Raw genomic sequence first — 26,891 nt, 5'->3', positions numbered from 1 at the left:
GCCACTTGGGCCCCCTATGGGCTTGGGCCCAGCCCCTGACTCACACCATTGACCAGTCACATTTATTTATTATGCAGTTTATTTTTGCAATTTTATTAATCAGTTACCAAATCAAGGCATGGCCCCCCAGGTGGGCCTACCTCCTCTCATCTGACGACTAGCAGAACAGCAGCAGCAGGCTGTCTACACACATTGGGAGCGGGCTCCTGAATCCCCCTGGGGTTGGAGGTTGCAGTAAAAAATATATATATTACATATCTAGCATATACTGTATAATATATACTGTATACATGCATACATTTTTTTTACTTTTAGTTTTTCAGCCCCGATAAGCCCCTGCATTAACCAGACTGTCTGTCGCCAGTTGGATGGAAACCAAGCTAGTAATACACAAAAAGCCTGATTAACAGAGTGAAACTAGTGGAGCAACAAACAAATGATTGGTGCACCCAAAACCAAAGCCATTGGCGGATGATCATTAGGATGGCGGCCTCAATGCATTTACCTCAAATACCATGTTTGCTGAGTTTGCCGTATTGTAGCTTGCTCTTCGTTAATCTTTTTTGTATCTGCATTAGCACAGAAAACGCAATCCCAATAAGATTCAAGACGCTGGATATGATAGATTGTGCTGATTTATGGGCACATGAATCGTATCGCGCCCATATAAAAAAACTTGGTGGGTAGGCCTAGTGCTAAAAAATATATCATATGTTGTCTGCCATCTGGCTACAAACGTCTAACATCCCCCTAACTTCAGCTGTATGTTGAATAATCACTGTGTGCACAAACATTTGCTTCATGTATAAAATGACCTATTTTCAAAATGCATTTTATAAATTCTTCAGGATATATTCCATTGTTTTCATCCTTCCCTATATTGAAGCATTGATTGCTGACATGTTGTACAAAAACAGAGATGTCTCTATAGTGACAGTGTGTAATCTAGCTCAAAATGGCTGATTTAGACAGGCCGCTTGCCTCACATGTGCATAGATTATGTATTGTTTACATTTTGTTGAGCTATATGCCATGGTGAGGCTTAGCATGGGGAATAAGACGAGCTTGCTCAGCTTCCTCGAGCTAAAATCTTTCATCTTCTACTCAATGTGTGTGTGTGTGTGTGTGTGTGAGAGAGAGAGAGAGAGAGAGATAAAGAATGAACAAATTTCAGAAGGAGAGAGAATGGGGGCAGAGGGGGGGGGGCAGAACAGAAGAGAGGAGGAGGCATACACTCCACTCTTAAAGTACCTTAGCTTGAGGGAGAGATCAGGATCAGCATGTCCCATAAACAGATGTAAGAGACAGAAGAATGTGAGGCTGTGATTACTCATAGTCTGGAAAATGCTAATTGAAGATAACAGATTGAGGATTAAACCCTATAAAATGGGCTAATTCTGTCTACCAAAATACTTGCAGCTATACAAAGTACATACTGTACCAAGAAACAAACACACAAACAAAAATGACAAAAGTATCTGTCGCCTCTCTAGATGTGGAGAAAGAGGCAGGATAGACGTATTGAGTTAAAACACAAACCCTTTCTATTTCCTTCCTTGCTGAAGCTAAAGATCAGTTAGAGTTACATCTTTATTCATCCCACCCATCAACCTTCAGTAGCAATGAGCATGTTCACAAAAGAGAAAACAACTCCCTGATATGCAAAACCAACAGAAAAGAAACACAAGCAGATGAGAAGCTTTTGGTCTGGAAAGTAGCCGAAAGAAACAAACGAACGTTGCATTGATTCGATTTTTCCCAGTCCCGGGATCGTATTTTTTTTTAGCACCTCAAGAAATGGTCTGTGCTTAATGCAAGTCAAATATAATTAGATTCCTACTTTGATTCATCTCCAAGTCTATGAGAAAAATAAAAAATTGATTGTTCTTTTAGTCGTCTCTCTTTAACAATGTGTTGGAGCTGAATAATCGGAATGCTTCTGTGCACCATGAAACGCGACGGCACAACTCATCAAAATAATTTACATCTACAGTATCTTTCAATCAGCTCCAACATTATGGCCTGTTATCTCTTATCAAACACAGCTCCCCACTACAACTTCCCTTACAAATAATACAGCTAGAAAGGGACAGACAGACAGACAGACAGACAGACAGGCAGACAGACAGACAGACAGACAGACAGACAGACAGACAGACAGACAGACAGACAGACAGACAGACAGACAGACAGACAGACAGGACAGACAGAGGCAAAGACCCACACGTATTGTGCAATCCTATACTGTACTTTTACAGTTTTCGAATCTCACTCTTTGAACTCCTGTTTCTGTGGCCAAGTCACACCAGTAATTCTATTATTTCAAAGGAACAGAGAATATAAAAAACCTTGAAAGCACAAACAGAGGGAACACTACAATATGTCTGATAAAAGAATGGCTTGTGTTCTAGTGTGAATGTTCAAGTCCCTTCTCTTCTTCGCCCACTCCCCCTTGTGTTTAGTCTTTTCCCGGTTTTAATTGCCATTTCTCTGCAGCTCTCAGCTAGCTATTCCCTCTCTTCTATCAGTTTTTTTTCTGTCTCCTTTAAGAATTTAGTTCATCCCTTTTAAGTCATTCATCTGTGTTAATTATATCACATGGAGGGTGTTAATTATGAAGTAGAAACCCAGTGGAAACACCAAAGCACTTTCCCCACTTACAGAAAAAGATATATGAAGACAGAGTGAGTATACAGATGTAATAGGTGGGGCTGGGAAATGTGACAATAGAGAGAGAGAGAGAGAGAGAGAGAGCAAGCAACCTCATGGTGACTTTAGAGTATTGTGGCCTTTTCTGACCTACTGTAGAAGTTTTGCACCTGCTCCACTGACTGAGAAACGACAAGGATTCCTTCTAGTCATGTCCGACCACCTTTTTTGTGCCAAGCATTTTCAGTGAAACCCCAACACTCTCCACATTCCCCCCCTTTCCCCCAACACAACCCAGGAAGAATCCCCATGTGATAAATAAACATAGCCCAGTTGTGTTTGGCTTAGCTGGGCCAATATATAATTTATTTGTTTTCCTTTTAGGCCTGGATAGGCTACTGAGTCAAGGTGGGGGATTCATTTTGAAGATACAAATATTTAGGGGAAAAAAAGGGCAGAGCCAATCTACACAAGGCCAAGTGGCACAGCCGATACAAAGAGCAGCTGGTGCTCCTCCAGGGAGGGAGTGATTGATTTCTCATTAACAGAGTACAGAGAGAAAACACAAACATAAAAAAACCTCCCACCAGTGGGAGAGAAGGGAGATCCACAGACACAAGGGAAAGAAGACAACACAAAGAAAAGCCTAGCTTCTCTCTTCTCCTCCTCCGAGAGAAGGGGGTTTGGGATTTAACTAATTCTTAACATGTGTGTAGAATGAACCAAAAGAGCAGGAGAGGGCAGGCCCTGGTGTGTGGTGCCAACTCCAGGAGGTGCCACTCTCAGTCTCCCACTTCCATAGCCTATGGAGGATGGCCTGGTTCCCAAACAGCACCGTCCTGGTACAATATGGTCAAGTTAGGGTTTCCAAGGCTGCATCTGACGAAGAAACACTGAGGCATGAGACAAAACATAACCAACCATTAGGGATTGAAATGTCTGTACAGCTGTGCCTGACTTTCAGCCAATGTTCTTAAGTGCCTTAAATGATTCACTTGACTTTCAACCCTGACACCTTACAGTTCAATCTTCACTCTAGCCCTAGCTTAAATGATAGCAAAGACATTAACACTATGAACACATATGGAATCATGTAGTAACCACATTTTTTTTAAACAAATCAAAATATATTTTATATTTCAGATTCTTCAAAGTAGCCACCCTTTGCCTTGATGATAGCTTTGCACACTCTTGGCATTCTCTCAACCAGCTTCATGAGGTAGTCACCTGGAATGCATTTCAATTAACAGGTGTGCCTTGCTAATAAAAGTTAATTTGTGGAATTTCTTACCTTCTTAATGAGTTTGAGCCAATCAGTTGTGTTGTGACAAAGTAGGAATTGTATACAGAAGATAGCCCTATTTGGTAAAAGACCAAGTCCATATTATGGTAAGAACAGCTCAAATAAGCAAAGAGAAACAACAGTCCATCATTACTTTAAGACATGAAGGTCAGTCAATCTGGAAAATGGCAAGAACTTTTCAAGTTTCTTCAAGTGCAGTTGCAAAAACCATCAAGCGCTATGATGAAACTGGCTCTCATGAGGACCGCCACAGGAAAGGAAGACCCAGAGTTACCTCTGCTGCAGAGGATAAGTTCATTAGAGTTACCAGCCTCAGAAATACCACTACTAAAGGACACTAATTAGAAGAAGAGACTTGTTTGGGCCAAGAAACACGAGCAATGGACATTCGACCGGTGGAAATCTGTCCTTTGGTCTGATGATTCCAAATTCGCGATTTTTGGTTCCAACCGCCGTGTCTTTGTGAGACGCAAAGTAGGTGATCTCTGCATGTGTGGTTCCCACCATGAAGCATGGAGGAGGAGGTGTGATGGTGTGGGGGTGCTTTGCTGGTGACACTGTCGGTGATTTATTTTGAATTCAAGGCACATTTAAACAGCATGGCTATCACAGCATTCTGCAGAGATATTCCATGCCATCTGGTTTGCGCTTAGTGGGACTATCTTTTGTTTTTCAACAGGACAATGACCCAACACACCTCCAGGCTGTGTAAAGGCTAATTGACAAAGAAGGAGAGTGATGGAGTGCTGCATCAGATGATCTGGCCTCCACAATCCCCCGACCCGAACCCAATTGAGATGGTTTGAGATGAGTTGGACTGTAGAGGGAAGGAAAAGCAGCCAACAAGCGCTCAGCATATGTGGGAACTCCTTCAAGACTGTTGGAAAAGCATTCCAGGTGAAGCTGGTTGAGAGAATGCCAAGAGTGTGCAAATCCATGATTCACCAAATTATATTTTGAAAGAGGAAGCAAACTGAATGGAAATTAACTGTAAGGATTAACTGTCAGAATTCTTTCCTAATAATAATAATAATAATAATGTAAAATTAACAAATTTACAGAAATACCTGTGTGAAGGCCAACTTACAGAAGAGGAACTTTTTGAGGCAAAGAAATCTTTTCAGTCTGGAAAAACACCAGAGCTTGATGGTAGAGGTATATCAGACCTTTTTTGATGTACTCAAATATCCATTATTAACATGTTTTAATTATTCTTATACAAATGGTAGACTTTCAGGTACTCAACATGAAGGTCTGATTTAATTACTACTAAAACAGGACCCAGGTGGTAAGTATAAAGATCCAGTCCACTTAAAAAACTGGAGGCCTCTAACACTTCAATGTTGTGATGTGAAAATCCTGGCGAAATGCATAGCACATAGAATAAAAAAGGTTTTACCAGATATTGTTCATCCTGATCAGACAGGTTTTTACATGGACAATATATTGCAGATAATATACGACAATTACTTGAAACAATTGAACATTAAGAAACATTGAAGATACCAGGCCTGGTCTTCATAGCAGATTTTGAAAAGGCGTTTGATAAAGTACAACTACAATTTATATACAAATGCCTGGATTACTTTAATTTTGGTGAATCTCTTATACAATGGGTTAAAGTTATTTACAGCATCCTCAGATGTAAAATATTAAATAATGGTTACTTCTCAGAAAGTATTGAGCTTTTAAGAGGAGTAAAACAAGGCTGTCTGTTGTCTCCATATCTATCTATTATGGCCATTGAAATGCTAGCTATTAAAATTAGATCCACAAGAATATTAAGGGGTTAGAAATCCTGGGGATAAAAACAAAAGTGTTGATGCATGCTGATGACTCTAGTCCGCAATCTGGATCCCTGCACAGTCTCGTTGAAGATCTTGATCACTTTTCTAGCCTCTCTGGATTAAAACCTAATTATGACAAGTGTACCATATTACATTTTGGATCGTTAAAAAAATACTGTGTTTACACTACCTTGTAGTTTACCAATAACTGGGCGGATGGTGAAGTAGACATACTTGGTATTCACATCTCAAAAATATAAATGAACTTAACACAATTAATTTCAATAGATAGATAGCAAAAATAGATAAGATTCTGCAACCATGGAGTGTAAGGTTCTGCTTTTCTTTTCTTAGTCAACCTTGTGTTCTTTTTCTTTGTGTTCTTGAACATAGGGCTATGTTCTAGAACACAAAGAAACAGGGCTGTCTTTCATTTTTGTTAATTGATTTCACCTGAGTTCGTTTCTCACCTGGTCTCATCAGCTCCCTATTTAGTTCAGTTCTTTCTGTTTATATGGTTGAGGTATTGTTTGTTTTTGACTGCCTACCTGTGTTTGACTATTGCCTGCCTGTGACCATGATTCCTGCCTTCTGCGAAGGCTTAATAAACATCTGATGCGCTCTGTGCGTAAATCTATACCTTTTTCTCCCTGAGTATTCATTACATGGAGAGGTAAATACTTGTCTATTTATGGAAAAATTGTGTTGATTAACTTGTTGGTCCTATCACAGTTTACTTACTAATGGCACTGTCTACTCCAGATGACTCATTTTTTAAAATCATATGAGCAAAAATTATTTCATTTTATTTGGAATGCTAAGCCAGACGAAATTAAACGTGCCTATTTATATAATGAATATGAGTTTGGGGGGCTAAAATGATTAAATATTAAAGCTTTAAACCTCTCCCTAAAAGCTTCACTCATACATAAGTTATACATAAACCCAAAATGGTAGATTACTAAGAAAGGCTCATCCTTTGTTCAAAAATGGCCTTTTTGCCTTTATACCGATTACAACTTCTCATTTCCGACTAATTGATAATGACATTTTGTTTAAAGTATCGCCCTTTCTTAAACAAGCCAAACAAATCTGACCAAACAAACAATTTCAGTTTTATCCTGCAGAAAAGATAGAACAAATGTTATGGTTAAACTCAAATATACTGATTAATAAAAGAACATTCTTTATGGATGTATTTTTTTTTTTTTTATTAGATTTGTTAATGATATTATGAATAGAAACGGAGGAGTTATGTCACATATGCAGTTATCAAAAATATATGGGAATTTCTGCTCAATCCAAACTTACAACCAACTGATTGTAGCACTACCACAAAAAAGGAGGAGGCAGGTGGAAAATGGAGAAGGTAGGGAACGTGTTTGCCTGCCATGTATTAAAGATACAAATTGGCTGAAAGGAACAGGCATAAATATAAAAATATACCAGTTTCATTTGAAGACACATTTTTAACAGGTGCTCCATATACAGTAGGTTGCAAAATAAATCGGAAGAGATTTTCAATGTACCAAATCCATGGCATATGGTTTATGAACTGGTACAAAAAACTACACTTGATTCAACACTTTGAGTTTTTCAATTTAAATTATTATATAAAATTCTTGCCATCAACAGAATGCTATATAAACTAAAAATAAACGTCCCTTTTTCAGGACCTTGTCTTTCAAAGATACTTCGTAAAATCCAAATAACTTCACAGATCTTAATTGTAAAGGGTTTAAACACTGTTTCCCATGCTTGTTCATTGAACAATAAACAATCAATGAACATGCACCTGTGGAACGGTCGTTAAGACACTAACAGTCGGCAATTAAGGTCACAGTTATGAAAACTTAGGGCACTAAAGAGGCCTTTCTACTGACTCTGAAAAACACCAAAAGAAAAATGCCCAGGGTCGCTGGTCTGCTGCAAGAAGGCATGAGGAGTGCAGATGTAGCCAGGGCAATAAATGGCAATGTCCGTACTGTGAGACGCATAAGACAGCGCTACAGGAAGACAGGACGGACAGCTGATCATCCTCGCAGTGGCAGACAACGTGTAACAACACCTGCACAGGATCGGTACATCCGAACATCACACCTGCGGGACAGGTACAGGATGGCAACAACAACTGCCCGAGTTACACCAGGAACGCACAATCCCCCCATCAGTGCTCAGACTGTCCGCAATAGGCTGAGAGAGGCTGGACTGAGGGCTTGTAGGCCAGTTGTAAGGCAGGTCCTCACCAGACATCACCGGCAACAATGTCGCCTATGGGCACAAACCCACCGTCGCTGGACCAGACAGGACTGGCAAAAAGTGCTCTTCATTGACGAGTCGCGGTTTTGTTTCACCAGGGGTGATGGTCGGATTCGCGGTTATCGTCGAAGGAATGAGCGTTACACCGAGGCCTGTACTCTGGAGCGGGATCGATTTGGAGGTGTAGGGTCCGTCATGGTCTGGGGCGGTGTGTCACAGCATCATCGGACTGAGCTTGTTGTCATTGCAGGCAATCTCAACGCTGTGCGTTACAGGAAAGACATCATCCTCCCTCATGTGGTACCCTTCCTGCAGGCTCATCCTGACATGACCCTCCAGCGTTGACAATGCCACCAGCCATACTGCTGGTTCTGTGCGTGATTTCCTGCAAGACAGGAATGTCAGTGTTCTGCCATGGCCAGCGAAGAGCCCAGATCTCAATCCCATTGAGCACGTCTGGGACCTGTTGGATCGGAGGGTGAGGGCTAGGGCCATTCCCCCCAGAATTGTCTGGGAACTTGCAGGTGCCTTGGTGGAAGAGTGGGGTAAGATCTCACAGCAAGAACTGGCAAATCTGGTGCAGTCCATGAGGAGATGCACTACAGTACTTAATGCAGCTGGCCACACCAGATACTGGCTGTTATTTTTGGTTTTGACCCCCCCCCCTTTGTTCAGGGACACATTATTCCATTTGTGTTAGTCACATGTCTGTGGAACTTGTTCAGTTTATGTCTCAGTTGTTGAATCTTGTTATGTTCATACAAATATTTACACATGTTAAGTTTGCTGAAAATCAACGCAGTTGACAGTGAGAGGACATTTATTTTTTTGCTGAGTTTATATGGGGCATACCACAATCTCAGCTCTGTAGATTTTGCTGCGAAGAGACAGAATCAATAGAAAATGTATTCTGGTATTTCCCCTGTGTAGCTTGTTTCTGGTCACAGGTTCAGGAATGGTTAAAAAAATCACAATATGCACTTAAAATTAACCTTACAAATAGCAGTGCAGGGCAATTTGGAAAGCAATAGTCAGTCAATAAATAAAATAATAATATTCGTAGGAAAGGTTTTCAGCTTTAGCTCACAATCTGTGGATACTATACGATTAGAAAGGTTAGAAAAGTATGTAAAACATCACAGCACAATTGAAAAATATATGGCACATGGAAACCAAACGAGGGTGGTCTATGGTGATAGGTGGGATGGGCTGAGAGTGGCTGAGGGGTGGGATTAAAGAGTTTATGTTTGGTAAAGTATTATTGTTATGTGACTGCTTTATAGAGAGTATAGACAGTATAGAGATATTGTTATCCACGTCGGCACCAACGATGTTAGGATGAAACAGTCAGAGGTCACCAAGCGCAGCATAGCTTCAGCGTGTAAATCAGCTAGAAAGATGTGTCGGCATCGAGTAATTGTCTCTGGCCCCCTCTCAGTTAGGGGGAGTGATGAGCTCTACAGCAGAGTCTCACAACTCAATCGCTGGTTGAAAACTGTTTTCTGCCCCTCCCAAAAGATAGAATTTGTAAGATAATTGGCCCTCTTTCTGGGACTCACCCACAAACAGGACCAAGCCTGGCCTGTTGAGGAGTGACGGACTCCATCCTAGCTCTCATCTTATCTACGAACATAGACAGGGTTCTAACTCCCCTAGCTCCACAATGAAATAGGGTGCAGGCCAGGCAGCAGGCTGTTAGCCAGCCTGCCAGATTAGTGGAGTCTGCCACTAGCACAGTCAGTGTAGTCAGCTCAGCTATCCCCATCGAGACCGTGTCTGTGCCTCAACCTAGGTTGGGCAAAACTAAACATGGCGGTGTTCGCCTTAGCAATCTCACTAGAATAAAGACCTCCTCTATTCCTGCCATTATTGAAAGAGATTGTGATACCTCACATCTCAAAATAGGGCTCCTTAATGTTAGATCCCTCACTTCAAAGGCAGTTATAGTCAATTAACTAATCACTGATCATAATCTTGATGTGATTGGCCTGACTAAAACATGGCTTAAGCCTGATGAATTTACTGTGTTAAATGAGGCCTCACCTCCTGGTTATGGTTACACTAGTGACCATATCCACCGTGCATCCCGCAAAGGCGGAGGTGTTGCTAACATTTACGATAGCAAATTTCAATTTACCAAAAGAAACAACGACGTTTTCGTCTTTTGAGCTTCTAGTCATGAAATCTATGCAGCTTACTCAATCCTGTTTTATAGCTACTGTTTACAGGCCTCCTGGGCCATATACAGCGTTCCTCACTGAGTTCCCTGAATTCCTATCGCACATTGTAGTCACAGCAGATAATATTCAAATTTTTGGTGACTTTAATATTCACATGGAAAAGTCCACAGACCCACTCTAAAGGCTTTCGGAGCCATCATCGACTCAGTGGGTTTTGTCCAACATGTCTCTGGACCTACTCACTGCCACAGTCATACTCTGGACCTAGTTTTGTCCCGTGGAATAAATGTTGTGGATCTTAATGTTTTTACCAAGGAGCATCAAAAGTCGTGCTATAAATTCTCAGACAACCCAAAGATTCCTTGATGCCCTTCCAGACTCCCTCTGCCTACCCAAGGACATCAAAGGACAAAAATCAGTTAACCACCTAACTGAGGAACTCAATTTAACTTTGCGCAATACCCTAGATGCAGTTGCACACCTAAAAACTAAAAACATTTTAAATAACTAGCTCCCTGGTATACAGAAAATACATGAGCTCTGAAGCAAGCTTCCAGAAAATTTGAACGGAAATGGCGCCACACCAAACTGGAAGTCTTACGACTAGCTTGGAAAGACAGTACCGTGCAGTATCGAAGAGCCCTCACTGCTGCTCGATCATCCTATTTTTCCAACTTAATTGAGGAAAATAGTATTTTTTATACTGTCGCAAAGCTAACTAAAAAGCAGCATTCCCCAATTGGGATGGCTTTCACTTCAGCAGTAGTAAATTCATGAACTTCTTTGAGGGAAAGATCATGATCATTAGAAAGCAAATTACGGACTCCTCTTTAAATCTGCGTATTCCTCCAAAGCTCCGTTGTTCTGAGTCTGCACAACTCTGCCAGGACCTAGGATCAAGGGAGACACTAAAGTGTTTTAGTGCTATATCTCTTGACACAATGATGAAAATAATCATGGCCTCTAAACCTTCAAGCTGCATACTGGACCCTATTCCAACTAAACTACTGAAAGAGCTGCTTCCTGTGCTTGGCCCTCCTATGTTGAACATAATAAACGGCTCTCTATCCACCGGATGTGTACCAAACTCACTAAAAGTGACAGTAATAAAGCCTCTCTTGAAAAAGCCGAACCCTGACCCAGAAAATATAAAAAACTATTGGCCAATACCGAATCTTCCATTCCTGTCAATTTTTTTTGAAAAAGCTGTTGCGCAGCAACTCACTGCCTTCCTGAAGACAAACAATGTATACGAAACGCTTCAGTCTGGTTTTAGACCCCATGATAGCACTGAGACTGCACTTGTGAAGGTGGTAAATGACCTTTTAATGATGTCAGACCGAGGCTCTGCATCTGTCCTCGTGCTCCTAGATCTTAGTGCTGCTTTTGATAGTATCGATCACCACATTCTTTTGGAGAGATTGGAAACCCAAATTGGTCTACACGGACAAGTTCTGGCCTGGTTTAGATATTATCTGTCGGAAAGAAATCAGTTTGTCTCTGTGAATGGTTTGTCCTCTGACAAATCAACTGTAAATTTCGGTGTTCCTCAAGGTTACATTTTAGGACCACTATTGTTTTCACTATATATTTTCCCTCTTGGGGATGTCATTCGAAAGCATAATGTTAAATTCTATGCGGATGACACACAGCTGTACATTTCAATGAAACATGGTGAAGCCCCAAAATTGCCATCGCTAGAAGCCCGTGTTTCAGACATAAGGAAGTGGATGGCTGCAAACTTTCTACTTTTAAACTCGGACAAAACAGAGATGCTTGTTCTAGGTCCCAAGAAACAAAGAGATCTTTTGTTAAATCTGACAATGAACCTTGATGGTTGTACAGTCGTCTCAAATAAAACTGTGAAGGACCTCGGCGTTACTCTGGACCCTGATCTCTCTTTTGAAGAACATATCAAGACTGTTTCAAGGGCAGCATTTTTCCATCTACGTAACATTGCAAAAATCAGAAACTTTCTGTCCACAAATGATGTAGAAAAAATGTATCCATGCTTTTGTTACTTCTAGGTTGGACTACTGCAATGCTCTACTTTCTGGCTACCCGGATAAAGCACTAAAAAAACTTCAGTTAGAGCTAAATACGGCTGCTAGAATCCTGACTAGAACCAAATAATTTGATCATATTACTCCAGTGCTAGCCTCCCTACACTGGCTTCATGTTAAGGCAAGGGCTGATTTCAAGGTTTTACTGCTAACCTACAAAGCATTACATGGGCTTGCTCCTACCTATCTTTCCGATTTGGTCCTGCCGTACATACCTACACGTACGCTACGGTCACAAGACGCAGGCCTCCTAATTGTCCCTAGAATATCTAAGCAAACAGCTGGAGGCAGGGCTTTCTCCTATAGAGCTCCATTTTTATGGAATGGTCTGCCTACGCATGTGAGAGATGCAGACTTGGTCTCAACCTTTAAGTCTTTACTGAAGACTCATCTCTTCAGTAGGTCCTATGATTGAGTGTAGACTGACCCAGGAGTGTGAAGGTGAACAGAAAGGCTCTGGAGCAACGAACCGCCCTTGCTGTCTCTGCCTGGCTGGTTCCCCTCACTCCACTGGGGTTCTCTGCCTCTAACCCTATTACAGGGGCTGAGTCACTGGCTTATTGGTGTTCTTCCATGCCGTCCCTAGAAGGGGTGCGTCACTTGAGTGGGTTGAGTCACTGACGTGGTCTTCCTGTCTGGGTTGGCGTCCCCCCCCTTGGGTTGCTCCGTGGCGGAGATCTTTGTGGGCTACACTCGGCCTTGTCTCAGGATGGTAAGTTGGTGGTTGAAGATATCCCTCTAGTAGTGTGGGGGCTGTGCTTTGGCAAAGTGGGTGGGGTTATATCCTTCCTGTTTGGCCCTGTCCGGGGGTTTCATCGGATGGGGCCACAGTGTCTCCTGACCCCTCCTGTCTCAGCCTCCAGTATTTATGCTGCAGTAGTTTATGTGTCGGGGGGCTAGGGTCAGTCTGTTATATCTGGAGTATTTCTCCTGTCTTATCCGGTGTCCTGTGTGAATTTAAGTATGCTCTCTCTAATTCTCTTTTTCTCTCTTTCTTTCTTTCTTTCTTTCTTTCTTTCTTTCTTTCTTTCTCTCTCTCGGAGGACCTGAGCCCTAGGACCATGCCTCAGGACTACCTGACATGATGACTCCTTGCTGTCCCCAGTCCACCTGGCCATGCTGCTGCTCCAGTTTCAACTGTTCTGCCTGCGGCTATGGAACCCTGACCTGTTCACCGGACGTGCTACCTGTCCCAGACCTGCTGTTTTCAACTCTCTAGAGACAGCAGGAGCGGTAGAGATACTCTCAATGATCGGCTATGAAAAGCCAACTGACATTTACTCTTGAGGTGCTGACTTGTTGCACCCTCGACAACTGTGATTATTATTATTTGACCATGCTGGTCATTTATGAGCATTTGAACATCTTGGCCATGTTCTGTTATAATCTCCACCCGGCACTGCCAGAAGAGGACTGGCCACCCCTCATAGCCTGGTTCCTCTCTAGGTTTCTTCCTAGGTTTTGGCCTTTCTAGGGAGTTTTTCCTAGCCACCGTGCTTCTACACCTGCATTGCTTGCTGTTTGGGGTTTTGGGCTGGGTTTCTGTACAGCACTTTGAGATATCAGCTGATGTAAGAAGGGCTATATAAATACATTTGATTTGATTTATATAAACGTACCATGTATGTAAAATGTGTTTGCAAAATGTTTATGTAAAATGTAAATGTAAAATGTATATGTAAAATGTATGTATATGTAGCAAAAAAGCTGTAAAAAAACTAAAAGATAGTTGTCCTCCAAAGGGGGGGTGGTGGAAAATAAAATAAGAGTGTGCAAAGCTGTCATCAAGGCAAAGGGTGGCTACTTTGAAGAATCTCAAATATAAAATATATTTTCATTTGTTTAACACTTTTTTGCTTACTATATAATTCCATATGTGTTCTTTCATAGTTTTGATGTCTTCACTATTATTCTACAATGTAGAAAATAGTTAAAATAAAGAAAAACCCTGGAATGAGTAGGTGTGTCCAAACTTTCGACTGGCACTGTAAATTATGCTGTATCGAACACGCAAGGTTGACTCTTAACCTGATTGTAGTGTATCTGATTGTTCCTGACGTGTTCCTGCCTTAGTTAATGCAAGTCTTTGTGCACGTGTTGATAACAGTTGGAGGAAACGGCACTCTAGGAGAGCATGATCACTCATGGGCTGAATCGTATGTCAGAACGTTTACATATCAAATCCTGACATGGAATTGTTTATTCATGAAAGGATTCACATTGCCAGGGATACAAACAGTGCCCGGGTTGTCTCTACTGTGGTGCAGTTTTCAAAGATATTTTGATAGGTTATGGACTATTCTGTTTTGAAATATATCAATGCAACAAAGTCCTAAAGTAGTAAAGCCAGTTTACAGTCTGAGGGATCCTGACAAAACAGACTAAAAATAAAAGGTAAAAAGACAAGACTCTGCAGTCTGCACACTGCAATCTACAGATGTATGATTTAATTTGGTCAACCTGTTGCAGGATTATTTTCCTGCCATAGCTAGCTGGCTCAAATTAAGATCCTACATCTGTATGTTTCCCTGTGTTTTATTGGGGACAACAATTCAAACCTTGGGTCTTCATTAAAAGTATATTTACAAAGAACAAGCCCGTAGAGAGAGAGACAGAAATGATTAGTTCCTTCCTATGCTATGTCTCTACTCCAGAGTAGTGCATTCCTCACATGGGAATGGTCTGGACGACAAAGTTATCATAGATTTCCCCAGTTACTCTCCTATTGTAATCGCAATAGGGGCCACCATGACATTGCACATTAATTCAAAAGGAGGCATCACCATTCTACTATCTAATGAAGTCTGTCAAGACATTAATTTCCTCTATTATTTTGTTTATTCATAACAATTAAAAACATCCACTAATCCTGATGGTTTGGATAGTGACTTCTTTGCTTTGAATATTCTGTTTAGATTAATATTATTTCAGTGAAAAGGAGTCAATGTGAACTGACCTTGTGACAAGTGGCTATTAAGGTTAGCTATTATCACAGTGTTTATCTGTCTCCCACACAGGCCTGGATTTACACAAACACGCCTCAGGTAACAAAGTCACCAACTGAGGAAATTATCTGTTTAATTGAACTGAATTCTGAGTCTGACTTGGGCAGCTAATGAGAATTAAAAAATTGGCAAACTCTCTTGAAATAGCAGAAAGTCAGGACATTTTCTATGGTTTATCAACATCTTTCTCTGCTGGTATTTATTGTAATGTTACTTTAGCCTACAGTCCATTGCCGTCAAATATTGCTTGCTCTTTTATGTGTCATTTAGGCTTTAAAACCTCAGCAGTCTCCAAGCAGCAGGTAACACGCATAAAGGACCATCCTGCCCTCGCTGTCCTCTCGCTTTGTCTTTCTGGGCTGTCGGCAGGCAGATGCCTGGACTGAGGATGCACAGTGTATCATAGGCCACAGGCCACAGCCATGGAAGCTGGCACTCTATTTAAGGGTGTCCAGCATGTGGTTATGTTCTGTGGCTGTCGGGCAGACAGACTGCCTCCCTCCCAGCAAGCACAATCCGCTCTTGTGAGCCTCGTGCTTGCACGGCTCATGGTGGTTATGTATCTGTTGTTTTTCTCTGTAGAAGCCTTCAAATCAAGCACACTTTCAGCCCTCGGCACCTCAGGAGCTCTCAGTTACCTCTACCTACAGAAGAGTTAATCTCTTGGTGAGTTTTATGCGTAGTAGTCTTGACTTCTCCTCAGTGCCTCCCAAATTGAAAACAATAACATTGTTTCCAGTCGGGTTAAGTTTTGTCACGTCCTGACCAGTAAAGGGGTTATTTGTTATTGTAGTTTAGTCAGGACGTGGCAGGTGGTGTTTGTTTATGTGGTTCGGGGTTTGTTGGGCTATGGTATTATGTAAGAGGGGTGTTTGTTTAGAGTGTTCCGGGGTTTTTAGTCTATGTTCTAGGTTAGTGTTTTTCTATGTTCAGTCTAGTTTTCTACTTCTATGTTTAGGGTTTGTTGATTGACCTTCAATTGGAGGCAGCTGTTCCTCGTTGCCTCTGATTGAAGGTCCTACGTATAGGGGTGTTTTTGAAATGGGATTTGTGGGTAGTGTCCTGTTTTGTGTCTGTGCACCTGACAGGACTGTTTAGTGGCAGTCGTTGTTTTGTATACGTGATTTGTTTGTTTTCCTTCTTTTAAATGTAATAAAGAAGATGAGTATACACGTTCCCGCTGCACCTTGGTCTAATCCTTACGACGCCCGTTACAAGTTTAGTTTATTGGGGTCCCCATTAGCTACTGCACATGCAGCAGCTACTGTTCCTGGGGTCCACATAAAACATACACATACATGATAAAGTACAGAACAGTTATAGACAAGAACAATATAAGATATTACATTACATTTAAAATAAAAATACAAATAAGAGTTATATATTGGAGATACACCAAGTGACAACAAAAATAATATTTACACACTATTCCTATATACATATTGTTATATACAGTACAGTTAAATTAGATCTTTAAACAGAGGAGAGGCGCTGTGATACGATATGTTTTTTTTAATCTGTTTTTTAAAGCTAAACTTGCTTTTTGCCTGAGTAACCTCTGGTGGCAGAGCATTCCATGATGACATGGCTCTATACATAACTGAGCGACGCATTAAATCTGTTTTTGGTTTGGGTACCGTGAAGAAACCCATAGTGGCGTGTCTGGTGGGGTATGTATGTCTGTTTCAAGTGTATGCAAATAAATTATACAAGTGGTTAGGCATTTAACACACAAATGTTTCTTAAAAAGACTAGAAGAGAAGTAGTCAATTTCTCCTTAACCATGAAAGACTATCATGCATGTTGTTGATGTTAGTTCTGTGTGAGCAGTTAAGGGCAAGGCATGCTGCTTTGTTTTGAGCCAGCTGACCATATTACCAGACAGTAATCAAGATGGGACAAGACCAGAGCCTGAACAACTAGTACAGTTGATCTGTGTTGAAAACACAGAACATGTTTTTATAACAGACATACCTCTCCCCATCTTCACAGCAACTTTGCCAATATGACTTGACCATGATAACTGACCATCCAATGTTACTCCCTGGAGTTCAGCTTGTTCAATGGTCACACCTTTTATGCACAACTCCAGTTGAGGTTTAGGTCTAAGAGAAGGCTTTGAATCAAATACAATGCTTTTGGTTTTAGATGTATTTAAGACGAGTTTATTGTTAATTACCCATTCTGACACTGACTGTAACTCCTTGCTAAGAAATGCCAGGGCTGATTTCTGTTTTCAGTCTGCCCCTAAGACCAACTCTCTCCCTGAGCTCGGTAATGATGAGCTGGAGACTTCTTGCCCATGTACGCATTAATTAAGAGCTAGTCATTATTCCTCTCTTTCTCCCACTCTCTCAATCATTTTCCAGTCCAATCTCTTTCTCCCTGACTTCCTCTCTCGTTCTCCCCTGCTGGGACTGACCTGTGCATGTGTGATGTGCTGTCAATCACACATTATCTCTGGGGTTCCAACAGCTCCTCCATATTTGTCTCTGAGGCAGAAACAGATTTTGGCAGCAGATTGTTTCAGGCCACCACGTCAGTCTGATTTGTTCCAAGAGAATCAGAGTTCAGGCAGCAGCATTTCCATACAAACTGTGTGGATACTATGCAGTATTGAACAGGGCGATAGATAAATGATTTGGACAGCTAAACATTTCCTCATTACGTTTTTATTGACATAAACAACCATATAATTTGCATGTTGACTTAGTACCCATCTCAGAGATCAATAACACTATTTGATTGGAAATGAGAATGACACAATCATTTCCTGTGGTGTATCGATCAGCAGACAAGGAACTGATCAACATCACAGTTAGTTGTGCCCTGATAGACATCATGCTTACTACTGTAGCTTGTTTTAGCACCGCATGAAAAGCACTTTTCCTCATGCATAATTGAATATGGATAATTGCATAAAGACGACACACAGGGCACATAATGAATCACATTATGTTCTCAAATTACTACCGTAGATCAGACACAGTTAGGTAAACACTGTGATCATGACAAGCATGTGCACATCTGAGAGATGTTCTGATGCTTTTTACATTAGATATTGTAGATCAGGGATCATCAACTAGATCCAGCCGCGGGACGTTTTTTTCTTGAGCGGAGGGTTTGGGGACCAGAAGAGAATTACAAATAATTTGTAGACTGCAGATCGGCTGCAAGAAGCCAAAAACAGATAAAACATTTGACTAAAACATAATAATTTCAATCCTTCCTTACATTTGTATACAATCACATCTTTCTATTATGCGTGGGAGTACTTGGGAACATATTTCCAAAATTAAAATGACTTGGAGCTGATTACCTGGTGTTTTTACAGTCTTTCATGAATAAAACGTTTGCTTAGAAAACTTGGGGAGCTAAATAAAACCACCCGCGAGCCAAATTCTGCCCGTGGGCCGCCCTTTGGGGAACTCGGGCGTAGATGTTGCATGTTTTCCCTATAAGCCACTCATTGGAGCATTTAGTGTTTCCTAAGAGTCCACTTCACCTCTCACGTTTTCCTACCATCTCAATTATGTGACATGGTGAAAGCGGCCCTTAGGGAGCAGTGTGAGGAAACTGGGAACATTGGTATTGCTGTGCCGTAATCATGGAGCTGTGGTGTTTATGAACAGACCAGATGATTACATCCTCTCCTGCCACAGGCCATTACTTTCTTTGGAAACGTTTAGGGTGTTCGCCCGGATGCATTCTAATTGGCTCGATCTGTTAAGTCTAATCTTCTGAATGACCTTTGGATGAAAATATGGAATGCATGTATGATGTGTAAACTGTACTGATATCTCTTAATATCTGGAATATTTAATATTATTGTTTGTAAAAACAAAAAGAATCATTATAGATACATGACTGAGCAACCGCAGTAAACTATTCTAAGACTGCATAAACATTTTTTATGAGGGATACTTGCTGAGCTGAAGTTGCATTGCAATCACACAGCATGGATTTAAGAGAGTTGGCTTAATGACTTGTAACTATAGCAACACAATACAGACTCTCATGGATGCGGCCTATTAAGGATGCAAATTGTCTTAACACTTATTCCCTCCCTGAATATGAGTTGATCATATTGTGACAAAAAGCGAAATGAAGACCAGTTTGGTGGGAGAGAAGATGGAGTACTATTGTGAGAGCACATTATATTGTTACCAGAGTGCATTCAATGAGTTTCCCTGAAGGACACTTTTCATTTTACTGGAGTCTCAACAATTTTAATTCTCAGTTAACCTCCCTACAACCCACCTTTGTTTATTATTTTCCTGCAAGAGGACTTATTTGGCGTGCGTCCCCTTGAGCAAGGGCACGATGATGGATACAGAATCCTAGCATTCACCCTCAAACACCAACAGGAAAAATAACTCCACCTAATTTATTCGTTTGGAGGACCATTCACTGTATAGGGTTCCTTCCCAGGATTTTGGATCCAAATGTTGTTTTTCTTCCCTCGTAACAGAAAATATAATTTGGTAGCTGAAATAGGGACCAATTACAGCAGAAGAAATAAGAGTTAACCATAGAGAGAGAGAGTACTTTACTGGTCTAGCCAAATAGGCCACAGAGGGAAGGAGAGAGATTTGTACAGACATAATGCATGGAAGACTAGAGCATAGTAGAGCCCAACATCCACCTAGTATACACCATCTGGATCAGGAAGGGACCTGTTTCATAAAAACACTAAACTGTTAGCTTGTATAGATGGATGCTATATAATCAAGCAAAAATAACTCCAAGGGAGTGAAAATGATAATGCTTGGACGATAAGGCTCTTTTAAAAGCTTTGTTCTGTGCCAGTGTAGTACTACCTAGTGTGTTGATACCACAGGTGTCGAGAGTTTTTCAGCACAGTAGATTGTGAAATGAGAACAGAGCTTGTTGGGATCAAGACAGCCCCCCAGACAAGCTCTGCCATCTTCGTCAAGCAGTGTTCTACACAGTACCTGGGGCAGATTAGACTGCCCTCAATTTCATTACACCAGGCCTGTCAACCCCAGCCCACCAGAGAACAGGAGAATACACCATGACAGCGCAAACGCAGGAACAAATGAGACGGAGCTACGCGAACCTCCAGAGACACAGACAGATACAGGGGAGCAGAGAGGGAGGAGACAGAGAGAGGTGGATACAGGGGAGGAGAGAGGGAGGAGAAAGAGAGAGAGGGAAACAGGTGAGAGGAAGGAGAGAGGAAAGAGAGAAGGAAACATTGAAAAAGGAAAGGAGAGAGAGGGATACATGAGAGGAGAGAGGGAGGAGGGATGAGAGAGAGGGAAAGAGGAGAGGAGAGAGGAAGGAGAGAGGAGAGAGAGGAAGGAGAGAGGAGAGAGAGGGAAACAGGATAGGAGAGATAGGGATACAGGAGAGGAGAAAGGGAGGGAGAAATAGAGGAGCAAGCGAGAGAGAGAGAAAGATAGAATAAAGGATAGAGGGAGAAAGACAGAGAGAGAGCAGCACATTCACCTCCTCTCCAGCCATCACCAACATCAAATCAAATGTTATTTGTCACACGCACTGAATACAACAGGTGTAGACCTTACAGTGAAATGCTTACATACAAGCACTTAACCAACAATGCAGTTTTAATAATAATAAGTGTAAGTAAAAAAATGTATAAATAAAAATAAAAGTAACAAATAATTAAAGAGCAGCAGTAAAACAACAGTAGCGAGGCTATATACAGGGGGTACCGTACAGAGACAATGTTTGGGGGCACCGGTTAGTCGAGGTAATTGAGGTAATATTTACATGTAAACTACCGGTCAAAAGTTTTAGAACACCGACTCATCCAAGGGTTTCTCTGTATTTTTACTATTTTCTACATTGTAGAATAGTAGTGAAGACATCAAAACTATGAAATAACACATATTGAATCATGTAGTAACCAAAAAAGTGTTCAACAAATCAAAATATATTTTATATTTGAGATTCTTCAAAGTAGCCACCCTTTGCCTTGATGACAGCTTTGGCTTCATGAGCCAGTCACCTGGAATGCATTTAAATTAATTAACAGGTTTGCCTTCTTAAAAGTTAATTTGTGGAATTTCTTTCCTTCTTAATGCATTTGAGCCAATCAGTTGGGTTAAATGCATTCCAGGTGACTACCTCATGAAGCTGGTTGAGAGAATGCCAACAGTGTGAAAAGCTGTCATCAAGGCAAAGGGTGGTTACTTTGAAGAATCTCAAATCTCAAATATATTTTGATTTGTTTAACACTTTTTTGGTTACTACATGATTCCATATGTGTTATTTCATAGTTTTGATGTCTTTACTATTATTCTACAATGTAGAAAATAGTTAAAATAAAGAATTAAGAAAAACCCTTGAATGAGTAGATGTTCTACAACTTTTGACCAGTAGTGTATGTAGAGTTAGTGACTATGCATAGATAATAAACATAGAGTAAGTAGCAGCAGCATAAAATAGAGGGGGGGGGGGGGGTGTAAATAGTCTGGTTAGCCATTTGATTAGCTGTTCGGGAGTCTTATGGCTTGGGGGTAGGAGCTGTTAAGAAGCCTTTTGGACCTAGACTTGGCGCTCCGGTACCGCTTGCTGTGCGTTAGCAGAGAGAACAGTCTATGACTAGGGTGGCTGGAGTCTTTGACAATTTTTAGGGCCTTCATCTGACACCGCTTGGTATAGAGATCCTGGATGGCAGGAAGCTTGGCCCCAGTGATGTACTGGGCCGTACGCACTACTCTCTGTAGTGCCTTGTGGTCTGAGGCCAAGCAGTTGCCATACCAGGTAGTGATGCAACCAGTCAGGATGCTCTCGATGGTGCAGATGTAGAAATTTTGGAGGATCTGAGGACCCATGCAAAATCTTCTCAGTCTCCTGAGGGGGAATAGGCTTTGTCGTGCCTTCTTCACAACTGTCTTGGTGTGTTTGGACCATGATAGTTTGTTGGTGATGTGGACACCAAGGACACCAATGAACTTGAAGTTTTCAACCTGCTCCACTACAGCCCCATCGATGAGAATGGGGGCTCGGTCCTCCTTTTCCTGTAGTCCACAATCATCTCCTTTGTGATGTCACCCACATTTAAGGGATTGGCCTGAAAGCATGTAAAGTAATCGGTGGACAACATAAGCTGCATTTACACAGGCAGGCTAATTCTGATCTTTTGCCAATAATTGGTCTTTTGACCAATCAGATCAGATCTTTTGCCAATAATTGGGCAAAGGATCAGAATTGCTGTAAGCATTCCAAACTTTTACTGGGATTTGCAAGTTCTTGTTAAATAGGCCTGATATTTGAGTTTTGCACAAAATATCTTCCTGACTTTAGCTCTTACTCGTCGTCTGACGTGATGGTGGAGAAAGTGGAGCAGACACTCAATGGCATATTGGACCCAGTGAAGACGCAGGAGAACTGGCCCTGAGGGTAGGAGCGGGGGGTAGGGATGTGGGGGGGATTCCTAAGACTAGCTGGGGGTGGCACACAGATGGGTAATTGGACCACGATGTGTGAGAAACCAAGTTGTGAGCTGCCCTGGGTATAGGTTGTCCTCTAAGAAAAAGGAAGATAATGTCATATGATGTTAATTAGATATTTTTTCCCAGGCGTTAAACGGTCCAACTTTTTGCTAATTAAAAATTATATCATTTCTAGAAACTCGCAAAATCCTTTTGATATTCAAAGGATGATTATGATAATGTTAACCTAACTAATTGTTGCTTTGTAATTCAACTACGGTTTACGCTCCATATTATGTTGCCGATTGCACTCTGATTTCTTCTCACTATTAGTAGATGAGGGCCTGCCTGTGCAGAATGAGCAGAGCCGCTGTATGGCTTGGGTGATTCATCTTACATGCCAAACCCAATTGTGTGTGTGATTAAGAGGCATGCAATTCCTCCAGGCCCGCCCCATAACCAATTTCCTGATCTCTAAAATGAACCCATTCCAATTCTAAGCAGCTGAATTGTTGTGTCACTGAATGGGAAAGGGATGTCTGAATATGTACAGGTGTAGGATCTTAATTTGATCACCCAGTTGCAGGAGAACTTTCCAGCAATGCAGGACGTTTTAACTTGTGTATTTTAGGTTTAAAAAGGCTTCTGAAGTTTGTAATTTCCATTTTGTAATCTCCCTTACGAAAAATGTGTCAACCCCTACAAAATGTGTCCATTATTATAATCCACATAATAACTTACATTTTTTTGTTGCTGCAGGATTATTTTCCTGCTGTAGCAAACTGGCTCAAATTAAGATATTACATATGTACAGTACCAGTCAAAAGTTTGGACACACCTACTCATTCAAGGGTTTTTCTTTATTTTTACTATTTTCTAATAGTGAAGAGGTCAAAACCATGAAATAAGACACATGATATCATGTAGTAACCAAAAAAGTGTTAAACAAATCAAAATATATTTTATATTTCAGATTCTTCAAAGTAGCCACCCCCTGCCTTGATGACAGCTTTGCACACTGTTGGCATTCTCTCAACCAGCTTCATGAGGTAGTCACTTAGAATGCATATCAATTAACAGGTGTGCCTTCTTAAAAGTTAATTTGTGGAATTTCTTGCCTTCTTAATGCATTTGAGTCAATCAGTTGTGTTGTGACAAGGTAGGGTTGGTATACAGAATATAGCCCTATTTGGTAAAAGACCAAGTCCATATTATGGCTAGAACAGCTCAAATAAGCAAAGAGAAACGATAGTCCATCATTACTTGAAGACATGAAGGTCAGTCAATCCGGAAAATATCAAGAACTTTGAAAGTTTCTTCAAGTGCAGTCGCCAAAACCATCAAGCGCTATGATGAAACTGGCTCTCATGAGGACCGCCACAGGAAAGGAAGACCTAGAGTTACTTCTGCTGCAAAGGATAAGTTCATTAGAGTTACCAGCCTCAGAAATTGCTGCACAAATAAATATTTCACATAGTTCAAGTAACAGACACATCTCAACATCAACTGTTCAGAGGAGACCGCGTGAATCAGGCCTTCATGGTCGAATTGCTGAAAAGAAACCACTACTAAAGGACACCAATAAGAATAAGAGACTTGCTTGGGCCAAGAAACACGAGCAATGGACATTCGACCGGTGGAAATCTGTCCTTTGGTCTGATGAGTCCAAAGTGGAGATTTTTGGTTCTAACCGCCATGTCTTTGTGAGATACAGAGTAGGTGAAAGGATGGTCTCCGCATGTGTGGTTCCCACCGTGAAGCATGAAGGAGGAGGTGTGATGGTGCTTTGCTGGTGACACTGTCGGTGAATTATTTAGAATTCATGGCACACTTAACCAGCATGGCTATCACAGCATTCTGCAGCGATACACCATCCCATCTGGTTTGCGCTTAGTGGGACTATCATTTGTTTTTCAACAGGACAATGACCCAACACACCTCCAGGCTGTGTAAGGGCTATTTGACCAAGAAGGAGAGTGATGGAGTGCTGCATCAGATGACCTCGCCTCCACAATCACCAAAACTCAACCCAATCGAGATGGTTTGGGATGAGTTGGACCTTCCCTGTGGCTCAGTTGGTAGAGCATGGTGTGTGCAACGACAGGGTTGTGGGTTCGATTCCCACGGGGGGCCAGTACAAAAAAAATAAAAAATAAAAAAAAAAGAAATGCATGAAATGAAAATCAAATGTATGTATTCCCTACTGTAAGTCGCTCTGGATAAGAGCGTCTGCTAAATGACTAAAATGTAAAAAATGTAAATGGATCGCAGAGTGAAGGAAAAGCAGCCAACATCAAGGCAAAGGGTGGCTACTTTGAAGAATCTCAAATATAAAATACATTTGATTTGTTTAACACTTTTTTGGTTACTACAGGATTCCATATGTGTTATTTCAGAGTTTTGATGTCTTCCCTATTATTTGACAATGTAAAAAATAGTAACAATACAGAAAAACCTTTGAATGAGTCGGTGTTCTAAAACTTTTGACCGGTAGTGTACATGTAAATATTACCTCAATTACCTCGACTAACCGGTGCCCCCACACATTGTCTCTGTACCGGTACCCCCTGTATATAGCCTCGCTACTGTTGTTTTACTGCTGCTCTTTAATTATTTGTTACTTTTATTTTTTACTTATCTATTTTTTACTTAACACTTATTATTCTTAAAACTACATTGTTGGTTAAGTGCTTGTAAGTAAGCATTTCACTGTAAGGTCTACACCTGTTGTATTCAGTGCGTGTGACAAATAACATTTAATTTGACGTTGGTGATGGCTGGAGAGGAGGTGAATGTGCTGCTCTCTCTCTGTCTTTCTCCCTCTATCTTTTATTGTATCTTTCTCTCTCTCGCTCGCTCCTCTATTTCTCCCTCCCTCTCTCCTCTCCTGTATCGCTCTCTTAGGTTCGTCCAAACTTTTGACAGGTACTGTATCTGCATAAAAAGCCATTCTCCACTGGTTAGGTAACCAATAGGCTCTGGAAAAGGGAGCATTAACTAGATTCAGCCGCGGGTCAATTTATTTTGAGCGGAGGGTTGGGGGGGCCGGAACATAATTACAAATTATTTGTAGACTGCAGATTGACTGCCCAAACAGATCTAACATTTGAATAAAACATAATAATTTCTTGCTTATATTTGTATAGGGTCACGAGTCTTTCTATACTGAACAAAAATATTAAACGCAACATGCAACAATTTCATAGATGTTACTGAGTTATAGTTCATATAAGGAAATCAGTCAATTGAAATAAATTCATTAGGCCCTAATCTAGGGATTTCACATGACTGGGAATACAGATATGCATCTGTTGGTCACAGATGACATTAAAAAACAAGTAGGGCTGTGAATCAGAAAACCAGTCAGTATCTGATGTGACCACCATTTGCCTCATGCGTGATAGATCTCCTTCACATAAAGTTTATCAGGCTGTTGATTGCGGACTGTGGTATGTTGTCCCACTCCTCTTCAATGGCTGTGCGAAGTTGCTGGATATTGTCAGGAACTGGAATACGCGGTCGTACACGTCAATCCAGAGCATCCCAAACATGCTCAATGGGTGACATGTCTGGTGAGTATGCAGACCATAGAAGAACTGGGACATTTTCAGCTTCAAGGAACTGTGTACAAATCCTTGCGACATGGGGCCTTCCATTATCATGCTGAAACATAAGGTGATGGCGTCGGATGAATGGCACGACAATGGGCCTCAGGATCTCGTCACGGTATCTCTGTGCATTCAACTTGCCATCGATAAAATGCAATTGTGTTCATTGTCCATAGCTTATGCCTGCCAATACGATAACCCCAACGCCACTATGGGGCACTCTTTCACAACATTGACATCAGCAAACCACTCGCCCACACAACGCCATACACGTGGTCTGCAGCTGTGAGGCCAGTTGGATGTACTGCCAAATTCTCTAAAATGGAGGCCCCTTATGGTAGTGAAATGAACATGCAATACTCTGGCAACAGCTCTGGTGGACATTCCTGCAGTCAGCCTGCCAATTGCACGTTCCCTAAAAACTTGAGACATCTGTGGCATTGTGTTGTGTGACGGAATTGCACATTTTAGAGTGGCCTTTTATTGTCCCCAGCACAAGGGGCACCTGTGTAATGATCATGCTATTTAATCAGCTTCTTGATATACCACACCTGTCAGGTGGATGGATTATCTTGGCAAAGGAGAAATGCTCACTAACAGGGATGTAAACACA

The 26,891-nt window shown here is 41.3% G+C and overlaps 1 protein-coding gene across 5 annotated transcripts in view; it reads right to left on the bottom strand.

The window, feature by feature from the left end:
• The window catches only part of LOC115204240 (gamma-aminobutyric acid receptor subunit alpha-3), a 139,024-nt gene that overhangs the window by 60,698 nt on the left and 51,435 nt on the right, over positions 1-26,891 (bottom strand). The window lies entirely within an intron of this gene.

This window comes from Salmo trutta, chromosome 12 (assembly GCF_901001165.1).
Source record: "Salmo trutta chromosome 12, fSalTru1.1, whole genome shotgun sequence".
NCBI lineage: Eukaryota > Metazoa > Chordata > Actinopteri > Salmoniformes > Salmonidae > Salmo > Salmo trutta.
The sequence above is the reverse complement of the archived record's forward strand: the minus strand, read 5'-3'. Positions and strand labels throughout refer to the sequence as shown.